Here is a 7585-nt window from a genome sequence, read left to right as displayed (position 1 = left end):
CCAACCGTACTCCAACCTTCTCGAGCTAGTTCAACAAGCGACTAAGGCGGAGAGACAAGTAGAAGAATAATTCCAATACGCCAAGTACTCATCCAAGACCTACGGCTCATACACACAAGCTACCTCAACTACGACACCTCCTACCTCGACTAGAGCATCACCAAATACCGGCGACAATTCAAGTTCCAAGCAAGCGACACCTTCCTCGACTCGTCCTCCGGCAAGCACCTACAATAACAAGACTCCCTCATCATCGGTGCCACCGGATGATCCCATCAAGACAGGTTATCTCAAGTGCTTCACATGTGGTGGACGTGGACACAAGTCCTTCCAATGCACCAACCGGCGCACCTGCAAATGATGATGGCACATACGACTCCATGAGTTAAGACAAGATGGAATCCCTCAAGGATGTCACCATGCACCATCAAGTGAATGAAGAAGAAGATGCTCAAATATACTCGGACAATGATTCAATTCCCGCCCTCGTGGTCTCCAAGGTCTTGACACTTATACACCAACAAGACGAAGATCAACATTGCCACATCTTCCATACCAAAGCGGGCATCAACGGACGTTCCATGAAATTCATCATAGACGAAGGAAGTTGCCACAACTTGGCAAGTGACGACGTATGTTCCAAGCTACAATTGGTCAAGAAGAAGCATCCTTGCCCCTACAAGGTCAAATGGCTTAGCTATTCCTGCACCATTCAAGTGGAGCACACCATGCAAGTTTGATGACCCACAAGTATAGGGATCAATCATAGTCCTTTCTATAAGTAAGAGTGTCGAACCCAACGAGGAGCAGAAGGAAATGACAAGTGGTTTTCAGCAAGCACTGAAATTATGAGTAACGAGTAGTTTGATAGGAAGATAATACGAGCAAGTAACGATAATAGTATCAAAAGTGCAGCAAAGTAGCCCAATCCTTTTGAGGCAAAGGACAGGCCAAAACGGCCTCTTATAATAAGCAAAGCGTTCTTGAGGGTACACAGGAATTTCATCTAGTCTCTTTCATCATGTTGGTTTTATTTGTGTTCGCTACTTTGATAATTTGATATGTGGGTGGACCGGTGCTTAGGTGCTATTCTTACTTGAACAAACCTCCTACTTATGATTAACCCCCTCGCAAGCATCCGGAACTATGAGAAAAGTATTAAAAATAAATTCTAACCATAGCATTAAACTTTTGGATCCAAATCAGTCCCTTACGGAATAGCGCATAAACTAGGGTTTAAGCTTCTGTCTCTCTCGCAACCCATCATCTAATAACTACTCCACAATGCATTCCCTTAGGCCCAAATATGGTGAAGTGTCATGTAGTCGACGTTCACATGACACCACAAAGGGAATCACAACATACCATCAAAATATCGAACACATATCAAGTTCACATGATTACTTGCAACAAGATTTCTCCCGTGACCTCAAGAACAAAAGTAACTACTCACAAATGATAATCATGCTCAAGATCAGATGGGTATTAAATAGCATATGGGATCTGAACATATAATCTTCCACCAAATAAACCATATAGTAATCAACTACAAGATGTAATCAACACTACTAGTCACCCACAAGTACCAATCTATAGTTCCGGTACAAAGATTGAACACAAGAGATGAACTAGGGTTTGAGAGGAGATGGTGCTATTGAAGATGTTGATGGAGATTGCCCTCCCCAATATGGGAGAGTTATTTGTGATGATGATGACAATGATTTCCCCCTCCGGGAGGGAAGTTCCCCCGGCGGAATCGCTCCGCCGATGGGCAAAAGTGCTCCTGCCCAAGTTCCGCCTCGAGATGGCGGCGCTTTGTTCTGAAAGTCCTCCCCTTATTTTTTTCTAGGTCAAAATGACTTATATACCAGAAGAGGGGTACCAGAGGTGAGCCGAGGAGGGCAGAACCCACCAGGGTGCGCCTGGGGTCCCTGGCGCGCCCAGGTGGGTTGTGCCCACCTGGTGGGACCCCTCTGGTACTTATTGGCTCCAATATTTCTTATATATTCCATAAAAAATCTCTGTAAAGTTTTAGCTCATTTGGAGTTGTGCAGAATAGGTAGCCTGATGTAGCTTTTTCAGGTCCAGATTTCCAATTGCCGGAATTCTCCCTCCTTGTGTGAACCTTGCATATTATGAGAGAAAAGGCATTAGAATTACTCCAAAAAGCATTATTATACATAAAAACAATATAAATAACAGTAGGTAAACATGATGCAAAATGGACGTATCAACTCCCCCAAGCTTAGACCTCGCTTGTCCTCAAGCGAAAATCGAAATCGAAAAACATGTCCACATGCTTAGAGAGGGAGGTGTCGATAAAAACAAAATACGGACATAGAAGAATCATGTATGTTATTATGGAAGCAACAAACTTTAACGTAACACTTTTATCATAGAACTTTTATCATAGACTTCTCATGAATGAGTAACAATTCATCACAACATCGAAGTATAAAGCATAAACTCTATTGAGAACCAATAAACTATGTTCTCAGTCAACTTTGCAACTACAATTCATCATCTTTTCAGGAAGGGTCGCGTATCGGAGCATTTAGGCAAGTCTACATACTCAACCATCATATAGTCTTCTATGATTGCTAACACTCACCGCATACACATGAGCAAAACGTTTCAACCCGACACATAGAAAGATAGGGGCTTATAGTTTCGCTTCCCAACGTATTCACCTCAAGGGTGATGTCAACAATAATAACTCATGCCACCCATATCCAACTGGATATATGTGCCGAGATCTTTCCTCACCACATGATGCTTGCCAAAAGAGAAAATAAAAAGGAATAGAGAGAAAAACCTCGACTCCTGCATGAAAGTAAATACATAAAAGTAAAAGATAGGCCCTTCGCAGAGGGAAGCAGAGGTTGCCATGCGCTTTTTGTTTGTATGCTCAATCTATTAGTGCAAAAGAACGTCACGTTATATTGCCCCTTATGATAGCAACCTTTATTATGCAGTCTGTCGCTTTTATTCTTTGCCATCACAAGTTCGTACAACGCTCAATTTTCTCTTAGACTAAATGATCTAACACTTTTAGAAGCAATTTTTATTGTCTTATTGCACCGATGACAACTTACTTGAAGGATCTTACTCAATCCATAGGTAGGTATGGTGGACTCCCAAAATAAGATTTGGGTTTAAGGGTTTTTGGATGCACAAGTAGTATTTCTACTTTTTTTTGGAGGAGGAGGAGGAAGTAGTATTTCTACTTAGTGCGGAATTTTTGGCTAGCAAAGATAGGGGCAAGCACCACATGTTAAAGGATATATGACAATATAACTTCTATGTGAATATGAATAAACATAAATCATTACGTTGTCTTCCTTGTCCAACGTCAACAATTTTGGCATATAATAATTTGATGGGGGATCACAATCACAAAAGATGTCCAAGATAGTGTATTTGCTTGTGAATCTTCTATTCCATTATTAATTCTTTCATGAATTGCATCATTGACTAATGCTATGTTTGTAAATCTCCAATAAAATTTTCTACTTATGCTCTTCCTTATGTGATGTCACTACTTACCATAAGATTAGCATATGATCTTTTTCATTTATTTCCTTTCTTTTTATTGAACATGAAAGTAAAGAAAACAAAACTCAAACTAAACTTTATTATATATCTCGCACACGATTACAAGCATAGACCACTAAGCAAACTCTCAAAAAGAAAGGATCGGACTAAACTTTTATTCATCTAAAGCAAAAGATAAGTATGGATCGAACTAAGATAAGTAAATGCAAAATGTAGTGGAGGTGATACGATACCAGGGCACCTCCCCCAAGCTTAGCACAAGCCAAGGGGAGTGCCCATACCCGATACTCAAGTTTCATTTGGTGATGAAGAAGGAGCTGGTGGTGATGATGTAGAGGGTTTGTCCTGCTTCCTTATCTTATGCTTGAGGATGGATTTTTACTCCTTCAATTCACCGATCTCCTGCTCAAGCTCCAATACCTTTTTGCATAAATCTTGCTTGTTTTCCTGCAAAAGACGAAAGGGGATAAACTGGATCTTAGGCTTCTTTGCTTTGTTGGGGAGACTTGACTTCTTGAATTCCACGTGCATGTCCCCAGGTTGAGGCAATGGGACTTCATCCTCATTTGAGCTTGTCTCTTCCTCCCCTTTAGGATCATAGTCTTCCTCTTCCTTCGAAGTCCAACTATAGTGCTCCACATCCCAATAAGCCTTGGGGTTTGTGATATAATCAACAACATAACTCTCACCTTTCGAGTCTTGGGATGACATATTTTCAGATTTGTCAAGAAAACAACAAGAAAATAAAACAGAAGGTTTCTCCATGATACGGTGGTCAATAGGATCGGGGGGTATATAAAGATTTTTTATCTTGGGAAACAAGCAAACGGAAGAAAAACAAAGTCCGGAAGGTACCCGAGGTGGGCACAAGACACCAGGGCGCGCCTGGCAAGGCGCGCCCAGGTGGGTTGTGCCCACCAGGGTGACCTTCCTGGTTGTTTCTTATTTTCCAATTTTTGTTATATTCCAAAACTGACAAAAAATATTTTTGCGTATTTTTCGGAGTCCGTTTACTTACAGTCTCACGTACCTCCTCCTTTTCACGATTCTGGAGTGTTCCGGAATGTTTCCTTTATGTGTTCTTTCGGTGTCATTTGTATAATATTGCTTTCAACATTAATAGGCGCACCTGAGATATAATGTTTTATTCTTTGCCCATTTACAACCTTCGGGTTGGTACCTTCGGCATTGTTTATTTTGATAGCTCCAGATCGATAAACCTCCTCGATAACATAGGGTCCTTCCCATTTGGAGAGGAGTTTTCCTACAAAGAATCTGAAATGAGAGTTGTACAAAAGAACATATTCTCCAACTTTGAACTCACGCTTTTGGATTCTTTTATCATGCCAGCTTTTAACTTTTTCTTTAAATAACTTGGCATTTTCATAAGCTTGGGTTCTCAATTCATCTAATGAGCTAATATCAAATAACCTCTTTTCACCGGCAAGTTTGAAATCATAGTTGAGTTCTTTAATTGCCCAATATGCTTTATGTTCTAACTCAAGAGGCAAATGACAAGCTTTTCCATAAACCATTTTATAAGGTGGCATACCCATAGGATTTTTATATGCTGTTCTATATGCCCAAAGTGCATCATCTAATTTCTTAGACCAATTCTTTCGGGACCTATTGACAGTCTTTTGTAAAATTAATTTTATTTCTCTATTGCTAAGTTCAACTTGACCACTAGACTGAGGATGATAAGGTGATGCAATTACATGGTTAACATCATACTTAGCAAGCATTTTATGGAAAGCACCATGAATAAAGTGTGAACCACCATCAGTCATTAAATATCTAGGGACTCCAAACCTTGGGAAAATAACTTCCTTAAGCATTTTAATAGAGGTGTTGTGACCAACACTACTAGTTGGAATAGCTTCTACCCACTTAGTAACATAATCGACAGCAACCAAAATATATGTATACCCATTAGAGGAAGGAAAAGGTCCCATGTAATCAAAACCCAAAACATCAAAAGGCTCAACAGCAAGAGAATAATTCATAGGCATTTCCTGACGCTTACCAATATTACCAATTCTTTGACATTCATCAGAAGATAAAATAAACTTACGGGCATCCTTGAAGAGAGTAGGCCAATAAAATCCCACCTTGTGAGCAGTTATGTCTCCCGCATGATGCCCTCCATAAGCTTCGGAGTGACATTTCCATAGGATTTGTCCCTGTTCATGCTCAGGTACACAACATCTAATAATACCATCTACTCCTTTATAAAGATGTGGGTCATCCCAAAAGTAATGTCTTAAATCATAGAAGAATTTTTTCTTTTGTTGGTATGTGAAGCTAGGTGGTATATGTTTAGCAACAATGAAATTAGCATAGTCAGCATACCAAGGAGTGTTATGAGAAACATTTATTGTAGCTTGCTCATCAGGAAAACTATCATTAATAGGTTGTGGGTCATCAAGAATATTTTCTAGCCTAGACAAGTTATCAGCCACGGGGTTCTCAACTCCTTTTCTATCAGTGATATGTAAGTCAAATTCTTGTAGCAACAAAACCCACCTAATGAGTCTAGGTTTAGCATCTTTCTTTTCCATAAGATATTTTATAGCAGCATGATCGGTGTGAACAATTACTTTAGAATCAACAATGTAAGATCTGAATTCATCACAAGCAAAGACCACTGCTAAGAATTCTTTTTCAGTAGTAGCACAATTTTGTTGAGCACTGTCTAGAGTTTTACTAGCATAAAACTCTTTGTCCTAGAACAGCACCAACAGCATAATCACTAGCATCACACATAATTTCAAAAGGCAAGTTCCAATCAGGTGGTTGAACAATAGGTGCAGAAATCAAGGCTTTCTTAAGTGTTTCGAAGGCTTCTACACAATCATCATAAAAATAAATGGAACATACTTTTGTAAAAGATTTGTAAGAGGCCTAGAAATTTTAGAGAAGTCTTTAATAAACCTCCTATACAAACCAGCATGACCAAGGAAACTACGAATACCTTTGATATCTTTAGGACATGGTATTTTCCGAATTCTATCAACTTTAGCTTTATCCACCTCAATACCTCATTTAGAAATTTTATGTCCCAAGACAATACCTTCACTAATCATAAAGTGGCACTTCTCCCAATTCAAGACAAGATTAGTTTGCTCATATCTCTGCAAAACTCGATCAAGGTTGCTGAAGCAATCATCAAAAGAAGTTCCGTAAACGGAGAAATCATCCATGAAAACCTCAACAATCTTTTCACAAAAATCAGAGAATATAGCAGTCATACATCTTTGAAAGGTAGCAGGTGCATTGCATAAACCAAAAGGCATACGTCCATAAGCATAAGTTCCAAAAGGACAGGTAAAGGTGGTTTTCTCTTGATCAGGTTGTGAGACAGGTATTTGAGAAAAACCAGAATATCCATCAAGGAAACAAAAATGTGTGTGTTTTGACAATATTTCTAGCATTTGATCAATAAAAGGGAGAGGGTAATGATCTTTTCCAATAGCTTTATTTAATTTTCTAAAATCAATTACCATTCTATAGCCAGTGACAATTCTTTGCGGAATAAGTTCATTCTTATCATTAGGAACAATAGTAATACCTCCCTTCTTAGGGACACAATGAACGAGACTTACCCATTGATACGTCTCCAACGTATCCACTTTTCCTAACGCTTTCCCTCTTGTTTTGGACTCTAATTTGCATGATTTGAATGAAACTAACCCCGGACTGACGCTGTTTTCAGCAGAACTACCATGGTGTTGTTTTTGTGCAGAAATAGAAGTTCTCGGAATGGAACAAAACTTTGCGAGGATTTTTTTATATCTATAAAGAGAATTTCTGGAGCCAAGAGCCACCGGAGGGGGCCACCTGGGTGGGCACAACCCAGCAGAGCATGCCTGCCCTCCCAGGCGCGCCCAGGTGGGTTGTCCCCACCTGGTGGCTCCACAGACCCTGAAACCGACGCTATAAAATCCTATTTTTCCAGAAAAACCAAGGAGAAATAATTATCACGATCCACGAGATGGAACCGCCATCACCTCCTGTTCTTCATCGGTAG

This window comes from Aegilops tauschii, chromosome 1 (assembly GCF_002575655.3).
Source record: "Aegilops tauschii subsp. strangulata cultivar AL8/78 chromosome 1, Aet v6.0, whole genome shotgun sequence".
NCBI classification, from domain to species: domain Eukaryota; kingdom Viridiplantae; phylum Streptophyta; class Magnoliopsida; order Poales; family Poaceae; genus Aegilops; species Aegilops tauschii.
This window is presented reverse-complemented; position numbering follows the sequence as displayed.